This window comes from Pinus tabuliformis, chromosome 6 (assembly GCF_031772625.1).
Source record: "Pinus tabuliformis cultivar Carrire ecotype Pingquan chromosome 6, CPIR1, whole genome shotgun sequence".
Taxonomy (NCBI): Eukaryota; Viridiplantae; Streptophyta; class Pinopsida; order Pinales; family Pinaceae; genus Pinus; species Pinus tabuliformis.
Genome location: NC_142292.1, coordinates 231,005,609 through 231,016,369, shown reverse-complemented (window position 1 = coordinate 231,016,369; position 10,761 = coordinate 231,005,609).

Below are 10,761 nucleotides of genomic sequence, written 5' to 3'. Positions count from 1 at the left end.
AGTTGAAAGATTGAAAAGCTTGCTTATCATCTTAGACTGCATTTAGGAAGTTGTATTATACATCTCGTGGTGATCCATAAAGGCAAACTGCTAAACAAGATCAACTTAAAATGGATTGAATTTACATAACAACGCTTTGAAACATAACGCAAACACATAGAGGTCTAAGCTAGAGACGTGTTCCGGCGTCGTTAAACGTGATATCTTAGCGTTGAGTGGTTGGGTGATTCCTCCACGGTGAAGCGATAAGTATCAATACGGACTTGTGCTCCCACGTACCGTCGTGTATATATTGGGAGACCCCTATAGGAACAAAGCCTTTATCCATAGGAAGCCGTGTCGGCCACCCTACTGATCGCAATGCAGTGAACACAGCATTCACGAAGATCGACCACTCGTACCGTAAAACGTATTCTGTGGTTTTGCGAAAGGTTTGGCACACCCTCTGCCTAGATCTCCAGAGCAGTTTCTTTTGGCCTTTTTCAAACTCTATAACTGAAAAAGTCCATCCGAGCATTTGTCACTTCGGGCTCGTTAAAACATCGAAGGAGACTAGAGTCATCTTTAGCTTTTTCTCGACTCTTAAAAAGTGAAAAAGCAAGTTGTGTCTAAAGCGTCGTTATAAAATTTATTTTAAACGGAACATAATCACCTCCTATTCCTGCGTTGATCTGTAGGTTGAGAACATGGAACGCCCCAACCAAGGAATTCCCCATGATGGAAATCCTAGTCCTTTCTCCTCTTGGGGAGAAGTTGGTGCGCCCCACATGGCCACATTGTCGCTTCCAGGATTGACAATTGGCCTGCCAATTTGGCTATTCTCAACCAATGTAGTTCAGAACACCACGGTTCCTGAACAGTCGAGTCAACAGTTAGATCAGTCTAGAGTTGCCCACCAGCCTTCTACTTCCTATAACTCTTCCTCCAATCCTTCATCTTCGCAAGGTAGAGCCGGCAAAAGCCAAGCTCCCATGGAGAAGAAGGAGAAGAAGAAAAGGGAGAAGAAGAAGAAGGAGCCTAAGGCGACTAGGGGCAAGCAAAAGACATTTGACAAAAATCCACACACAGCACAGACCGGGCCTAAATCGCCATGTGTCATATGTAGAGGAGACCACTTCCATAGAGATTGTCCCTGTATTCCCCGGATACTAAGGGACTGGTCCCCTCGTTTGCACAATTTGGGAGCATCAACCTCTGATAGCCATGTTGAATGCTTACCGTCAACCAGCGAAAGTGAAGGTTCAAGACAAAGAGGGGGAGTAAGATCCCCCTGCAGACTGTGTGAAGGCGATCACGCCATCCACCGTTGTCCCTTCTTAGACGAAGCGAAGAGAGTTTTGGAAGATCGTCCGGTTTCACCGTTGAGACTTCCTCCTGGATACAAAAAACTCGTGCCAAGTCCTTCGTTGGTTGAGAACACAGCTGGCCCACTCAAGTGGTCGGCTGAAGCGTTAGTCACTGAAAATGAACCTACTGAATCCAGACCGGACGAAAGTCCAAAGGTCGAAACGGCAGTTGACCCGGTTCTCCCTTCAGAAGTTTCATCTTCAAATGACACCGTCACTGAAGACTCATCTTCAAATGACACCCTCACTGAAGAGAATAAGGATGACACCATCCAGATTCTTTTCATCAACACAGACTCTGATGAGCATCAGGGCAATGCGCCCATTCCTTTATCGCAGAAAGGAACATCGTCAGGGTCATATCCGGCCGTATATTCGGTCCCACCACCAAGCAACCTGGTTGTATCCTTTGATTGGAATCAACTAGGCAGACCCCGGTTGCCAGCCAGTATACCATTCAGAATCATAGTCCAAATATACAGAATGGTAATGGCTGGCACTATCATTGATGAAGGGGCATCTGTGAGTATCCTTTCCTCTATTGCTTGGAAAGCACTGGGTTCCCCGGCGCTTTTGCCTGAGATAAGAAATCTCTCAGGTTTTGATAAAGGAACCAGTCAACCATTAGGGATGCTCCCCAATGTGCCTATTACATTGAAAGGGAAGACCATTCAAATGAACGTGATGGTCGTTCAAGGACCCTTGGATTATAACCTACTCCTTGGACGAGACTATATATATTGCATGGGAGCGATAGTCTCCTCACTCTTTAGAGTAATGTGTTTTCCACACGAAGGAAGAATGGTCAAGCTCGTAGACCAACTTTCATTTCCGGGATCACGCATCGCAAATAGTCACATACCAACCCTGAATGGTCTATTCAATCAAGAAATGTCTCCACCCCCAGTCCTCCTTCCCGATGAGTGCGAGTGATTCGGAAAGATGGGACTGGAACCTAGGGGGCATGCATCCTGGTTTGCTTCGGGCAGAAAAAAACCCTGGGTATAAGGTAGAATTTCCGCGATAGAATATGACTAGTCCGTACCCCGTCTGTGGATGGAAGAGGGGTTGTTCTGGAATAGGATTCTTTTGTCAAAGTTACGTGTTTGACAACAGTCATTCACCCTTGTCTATTTCGGTAGACATTGCCGAGGAAGTGTTTTGTTTGAAAGATTAACGAAACAATCTTTGGGTAACCAGAAAGAGGCAAGCCTCCCTCAATAACACAAATGTTTTGTCTTTGAGTAGTGTTCTTCTCTTGTCGCAAGTAGCTGTTTTTAAAAATTGGGCTGACGAGAAGACAAGTATCGCGTAAGACCCGTTAAAAATAACGAGAAGACAAGTATCGTTAACATTACACTGGCAAGACGACAAGTAGTTGTGAACACCCAAAGAAAAACAGAGGTGGGAAGGAGGAGGGGCAGCGTTGAAATTGTATTTTATACCTGGGGGCATGCAAACCTTTTGGAGTACAAGCTAAGAGCGGTTATTTATCTATTTTTGGGATTAGCCGTTTCCGAACTTGCATAAAGAAAGGATATGGAGTAAAGCTTAGTGAAGATGAAACTCCTTAAAAAATAGAGATCTCACAGGGGACATTTCTTATCTTATGACTGGTATATCGAGCAGTTTTAGCATAAAGTTCATGCTCATTAAAAAATAAACGCAAGATCCGATCAGTTTTAACGCGGTCTTCATGCTCGTTAAAAAATAAATAAAAGCAGTGAGCAATGTTTCCCCCAGAGTTTAAGCTCATTTTTAAATAAAAAATGAACCTATTTTCCGGTAAATAACCTCTGTGATCGTAAATTTATCAGCCATAAAAGCCTTGGTCGTGTTTGCACCTGCCACCTCCACCGTCATTTGGCCGATCGTTCACCTCCATATGATTGTTTACCCATTTTGAGGAACAGCTGCGAAGAGTGATTTCACTTAGCCATCCTTGTGACACTGCCGTGATTGGAAAATTCCAACCTGTACCTGGAATCTGCTGCTATCCCTGTTTATCACTCGTTCCTCAAAAGACGAGTCTTCTTTAAGCTCTTTTCAACTGACTCGTAAAATATGAAAAGTTTGCCGAGTTTTGGCCTTCCAGCTCGTTAAAAGGACCGGAAGAGCTATCCCTCCTCTAGATTTTAATCTTTTTGGACCTGAGGGATTATTGCACAAAAAGGTCGAGCGCTTGTTTTATTCGGCTCGTTAAAGTTATCGAAAACTCATCCCTTCTGTATTATTTTACACTTTTTCGGACTTAAGGGATTAGATGACGAAAAAGGAATTTTGGAGTTAACTTTCTGTGCCTTTTCAGACTCTCTAAAAATGAAAAGGACCGAGTTTTCCTTGTCGTTAGACTCGTTAAAATGATTAAATAGCGACAAACTTGTCTTTAGACGAGAACGAGTTTCCCTATCGCTAGGCTCGTTAAAACATAGCGATGGGCTTGCCCGAAGGGCAGGTTATAGAACAAGCATATGTTATCCTCCTCAAGCTTGACAAAAATAAAGAGGTACTGGTCAGAAATGACTAGGGAAAAATTGGGAGAATCTCAAAGCTTTAATGGTAGCAAGTCGCTCTTGAACATGACACTTTTCCTCCGTACCACATCGAGTTGGGTTGTTTCATTCATCGGTCTCATCACCATGGTCTCGCCAAACCATCCATTTGGGGTAATGCTACCGATCCATCGCATCAGTGTCGTTATATGTTCAAGAGATGTCGTTCAGAAAGAGTCAACCGTGTCCCATCCACTGCCATACATTATCCTTCATCCATTCATGACCGCCACCTTGAATCATATGTCACAGATTGTTTTCACTTCCACTAAAATCATTAGCTCCGTTCCGTGTCACTGATGTGGGATTCATTAAGGCCCTCCTTTGACGGATCGCTTCTTGTCGACTTCAGCTCATTATCCAAGAAGTTGATCTAGGAACAACCCCCTCAGTACTTTGAAGCTTGCATGCCTCAATGGCAAGTTTCTCACTTCCGGCGACAGGTATACATCAATGACCTTCGACCGAAAGATTTTACGTGGTGTTCGACGCCAAGTCCTTTATTCACACCACGTGAATTGTACTGCAGTACCTTGAGGGTCATTATCATTATCGGTGATTCCTCTCGCGCTTGTTAACGGTTTACATCATTGGTCGGTAATCAAGCGATGTCTTTCCATGTTCGACTTCAGTGCAATTCTCACATGGATCGACTTGTACTTAGAGTGAAGATCGAACGAGTTTGAAGACCCCGGATCTAGTTTCATCCATCCGGGCTGCGATATATATTCAGGAAATATAAAGAAATTTGACATGTACATCATTGCAGCAGATGATCATCCTACTCAAAGGATGATAATTTCAGCAGAGAATTATCAGTCTACCATCAGACGATCGTCTGTTCTATGTACCAAAATGAATTTATAAAGCTGAGCATGGGAATGCCCGCCTCAGCTAGATCATGAAAGCAGAATGAAAAATAATGTATTGTATTGTATTTTATTACAGGTCACTTCTCAGCGATTGAATGAACTTCGGATCCTCCGGATAAAGCATTTCACCCGATAAACGACCTCATACTTTAGGGGGCAACTGTTATAGACATTTTTGTGCCTTACAGCATGAAGCATGAAATGTCCATAATCTAAGGGATCCAAAGTCCCTAAACATGTTGTTCCTACCCCTAGAGGAACAAGGTCAGCAAACCACAGCACTGAATATCAGTTCTCCACCTGAAAACACTAAAAAACAAGCAAATTCTGGATCATGTCAACTACTCCACTGAGCATCTGCGCTGAATGTCAAGTGCTCCACTCTGTACCTGCGCTGAATGTCAACTGCAAAGAAGGCCACCTGCGCTGAGCGTACTTGGACAAGTGGCACAGTCATTCCTCAAGGTGTCAGCGCCCAGGAAGCTTCCAAAATGACACTTGGATCAAGGAATTCGCCTGGTGATGAGTAAGAGGATCTAGATCTCCAAGTGGAAGCAAGAACCTCCAAGTGGACTCAAGAACTGAAGAATAACTGAAGTGAGAGAGGACACTAGTCAGCTTCATGCCATCCTCAAGCTGACTCATCCTTTCTCCAAAACTCCTATATATAGAGCTCTCTCATGAGGTCTAGGGAGGCTGGAATCTTGTGAATGTAAGGAAGTGCTGTTGGTTTGAGTTTAGAGCTATTGGGTGATTTGCTTTGAAGGAGGTGAAGAGGAGATTTCTTTCTGCTGGGAAGGTGATGCTGGATTGGGCCTCTTATGGTTGTATCACTTCATGAACTTTACTTCTTCCATTAATAAAGCATTTGAGGTTCTTCTATATGCATGTGTCTCAATGATGTATTGTCATACTTGTGTATTTGATTTATTCTAATCCTTGAATCAATTATGAATGTATGCTTCTTGTAGTTTCCCTCTCTTGCTATTTCGCAGGATCTTGGTGTAGCTGGGCCAGTGAAAGAGCAAGGAGCTGGGAGCAAGCAGCAAGGAGAGAAGATTGGATCAACCATTAGCGAAAGATATCGGTTAGTGGATCTCTTTCTCCCCTATTTTACTTTCATAAAGAAGAAATCTTAGATAGCTTTGCTTCGATTGTTGCTGAGGTACTATCACCCTTAGAGTGGGATAGGGTCATTCCGTATTGGATACTTTTCCCTACAACACATAGAGTTATCACTACATGATGATTTATATTGATTTTGAACTAAACAAGAAGAAAAAACATGTGAATTGATTAATAAACCAATAAGTATCTAAATAAAGACTAGATCTTCAATGTTATTTCTAAGTTCACTATTTTCATCTCATTTTCCAATTTGAGAAGGATTGTGACCTTGAATCCTTATCATCATAGATATTGTCCATAATTGGAAATACTTATTTTTAAGTGTAAAAATGTTTACACTACAAAAAAATGTCTAAAAACGTTTGTGAATGTTACCAATTATATTTTAAAATTCCATCAAGACGAATAAAAAAATAATATAATTATCGAAATAAAGAAAACAAAAACATACAACAATAGTATAAATGATGAAATAACACAAGTACATATCACTCTCTATTGTTATCACCCTAATTATCTTCCTCGCTTGGCATGATAACACTGTTGTTCTCAAAAATATGTTTTGATCTAGGGTCGTGTCTTAATATGAACCACCAATCCCTATCCAACACATCTGAGTTAAAAAACACCTAGTTGCAGTATTTTGGGAAAACATAGGGCTCCCTATCTTCATGCTGCAAGTTAATAGATATCATCCCACTATCGTGATCTTCCTTCACATTATTCCGATCAAAGGTGTCCCACTACTTGCACCTAAAAATAACACATTGGAACGAAGAGAAGTCCACTTGAATAATCTCTTATATCTTTCCAAGGTAACCTAACATCCCTTGCATTAGGCTTTGATCGCAGTGGCTAGCATGAATAGATTGGTCAAACTCGACTTCCACTCCATAGTCTTCTGTCATGCATCCATCATTGACAACCTTCGTGTGAAAATGTCTATATGCCCACATAGATGGGAAAAAATGCACCTATAAAAAAGTGAAAAAATCACGGTGTCATGTTTCTAATAACCCAAACATAATTAAAATATAAAATATATATAGATGTTGATGGCATTAATGTGTTTTGTAGTGTTGCATATGTGTGGTAGATTGTCATTGATGTCAACTCGGTTTCTTGGGTTGTGGATGGTTGAGGTTTTTGATGATTGAGGTGATTATAGATGATGTGTAGATGGTCATTGGCATGTCTACTAGCCTTGAATAGCATGGAGATGTGATGGATGGTCCTTGGCATGTATACTAGCCTGTACTAGCTTGAGGTGTAGATGGTCCTATGCCATGATGAGTTGGATGATGGTATGTTGGTATGTTGCACTAGTTTGGACTCCCTCTCGTGATGATGATGGTATTTTTGATCATGTTACTGCATATAGATGTTGATGGCTGCTAAAGAGTTTAGAGTTGAGGAGCCTTGTTGATTAGGTCTCCATGTCCCAGATTAGGTCTCCCATCTTGACATGTTATACATTGGGCCTGAAGAGGATCTACATGTGTTTGGTGGATGCTTCAGATGGTTGTGCATGTGCTCGAGGATGTATGACAAGCATTGGAGCTGCATATTAATGGTAGGGATGTTGTAGAGAAGTTTGATGGCTCAGTTGCTTGGTATGGTTGATGGTTGGCATCCTAGTCAACCTAGTTTGACTTGGGATGATGATAGAGTTGTTGCAGTGACTTGGTGAAGTGTTGTAGAAGTGACAAAGACTTCCAGAGGTCCTATAGGGGTTTGTCAATCTCTGGAAGAAGTTGAGGCAAGTTCTGAGCTAAGGAAGCATGATTTTGAGTCTCGTTAGCCCTAGTCGCATGCACAAAGGCCTATGGGAGTGGTTTTAGGCTCCAGACGCTTGCAGGTCAGGATCAAGGGAGCAGTTATAGCTCAAGTTTCTCAGAGGACGTAGCTAAGGGTGTGACTAGGCTGTTTCACAAGTTTTGCTTCCCATTCCTTGCGTTGCTTGGCCAATTTTGGTGTTGTGGCGATATTATTGATCGGGAATTTTCGGTATATGGTCGAAAAAAGTTTGTGAGCCCTCTAAAAGTTGATCAAGGTTGAAGATATCAAAGGGCTAGTGGATTTAGTGATTGATTTGGTCATGAAGCCTTCCTCAACCAAATCTGATGCATGTGAACAAATTTGTTGAGTCTTCCATAAATTGTTGCATTTACTGAGTTAATCATCTTAGAAAGTGTTAAATAGAAAAAGGCTTTGAGTTCATTTTGTTGGTTGTGGTGAGAGTGTGAGACTATGCGATTGTGAGGGCATTGTGAGTGAGTAAAGATTTTTGCAACTACTCACATTGTATTGCAAAGATATTTCAGAGGTGTGTATGCAAAATTTAGTGCTGAATTGGGTTGCAGAATGGAGGAGAATTGAGTGCAATGTGTTGAGATTGTGGTGAGTATAAGAGAAGAAAAAACCCCTCTCCCGGAAAATAATTGATTCAAAATTGATGTGCAGAATGCTAGAGATGCTAGGTTGCTCATGTTGATCGAATTGAGATCCCAATATGAAATGTTGTGTAACATGGTTCACATCGAGGAAGTGAAGGTGTGGAGGCTTCAATAGAGACAATGATTTGGCGATTCATAGTAGGAATAGTTTTCCCCATCTAATAGGAGTTTTACAGTCCAATGGTGGTTGGGCAAGGATCGTTGGTCGTGGGAGCTTCCAACGGATGGTAGTCCATAGATCTGTGAGATAAACATATTTATGAATTGATAGATGCCAGAATACTGTAGAGGAAGCCAAGTCTTTTGGCTTATGGTTGTAAGCTAATCCATGTAAATTTGTTTAGCAGATTAATAGAAGATTTGAGCAGCACAACAATAGCAGGGTGGTTTTCTCCCGAAAGGGTTTCCACTAGAAATACTTGTGTTCTTGTGTGTGCATTCTTGTGTTTCTCATGTTGTTATGATTTCAGTTTATTGCTGCTAAATATGTTTTGATGATTCAATCTTGTGAATGTGCATGGATAATAGGAATTGAGGAAAAGTTTTGTAATTGGAGAAATTGTTGATAAATGTCATCACTACTGATTCAACCACACCCCCCCCCCCCAGTAGTGAATATATTTCCAACAATTGGTATAAAAGCTAGTAATCTTCTGTGAAGCTTGACTGCTTGGATAGTAGATCGTGGATCATGGCAAGAAACAAGAGGAGGATGTCTCAAAAGCTAAAAAATTTGAAGAAGGAAGAAAATCATTCCATTTCAAAAGAAGCTGCAAATTCTAAATCAGATATCTCATGAGGTAATATTTTGAAGGAATTTCTAAATTATAATTCTGATGATTCTTTTGAATTTGATAGTGATGATGAGAAGATCATTGTTGTCATTAAGGCTGAATATGAATCAACAATGGTTATAATCAAAGAGTTAGTTGCTTAAGTTGATAAACTAATAACTGCATGTAGAGATAATAAGGAATTGTTGCAAATTTGTGATGAGAAGGAGAAAAATCTCAAGGAGGAGCTCACTATCTTGAGAACCCAACTAGAGGATTAAAAAATAAGCGAAGAAATAATTTGCAACAAGAAAAAATAAAAGAAAGATTATGTTGAAGCACTCGAAAGTGTATTAGATAATTTGAGAAAGCAAATAGAAGAAAAAGACCAACAACTTGAAAAGATTAAGAGCAACATTGCAATGAATAAATTCATCTCTAATATTCAAAGAGGAGATGCATGTTTAGATGCAGGAAAGATTAACAAGATTGATTCAAATAAACCTACAATGAAATTTGTGAGCAACCAGGATAATATTGAAAAGAAGAGGTAATAATTTCATTAGCAGCAAAGAAGAGATTTGAAAGGAGCTTCTATACCAATAAGATCACATGCTCCTAGAGTTTATAGTAGCAGAATCCAAAGGAGAAATCAAAATTCATTTGCTCCATTGATGAACAAGATTAATTGTTTCAATTGCCATCAGTTTGGACATATAGAAACATTTTGTAGGAGAAATTTTGACACATCCATGCAACAGTTTGGACATCAAGTAATGAGATCATCCTTCAGGTATACAAGTTCATTTAATGGTTTATTTTATTCTTTTAACATTTTTGGGCATAAGGCCATTGATTGCAGATATAGTATGAGAAGATGGAGATCTAGCATGAGCAATAAAAGACCAGGTCCTTTGGCTTCTTATCTTGGTGATGTAGAATGTTTTATGTGTCACAACTTTGGACACATGGCCAAGGATTGCTTGATTCCTAAATCCATGAGACCATAAGCACAAAAGCAACAACCAAAAAGACATACACAATAAAGAAACCCACCAGGAGCTTTGTGGAAGAAAAAGGAAGAACAATTAGGAAGATGTTGTATTGCTCTTTGCTCACGTGATGAGGATAAAAAATGGTATATTGATAGTGGATGCTCTCATCACTTGTTAAGAGATAGGAGAAAATTTCACTTCCTTAAGAGAATCAAAAGTGGACATGTTATTTTTGAAGGAAGTGAACCAACAAGAGTATTGGGAAGTGGCAAGGCCAACCTTGGTGAAAAGAGGACCAATGCTGAAGATGTATGACTCATTGAGGGTCTTAAGCACAATATTCTAAGTGTGAGCCAAATGGTTGATGGAGGAAAGGAAGTGGTGCTCAAATCCAAGGGTTGCTTCATCAGGGAAGAAGGATCAAAGAGGGTAATTACTAGAGGAGTAAAGACCCCAGATAATATATATGTGTTGAAGGGAAGAGTTAAAAGTAAGAAGAGACGAAGAGAGTACTCTTCCTCATCTGATTAAAAGTATAAGAGATCAACACATATTGCAACCGCTCTTACATGATAGATCTTTTAGACTGCAAAATGGATGTGAAGCCTTCATAGGATCAGAGGGAGTATTTGGCACATC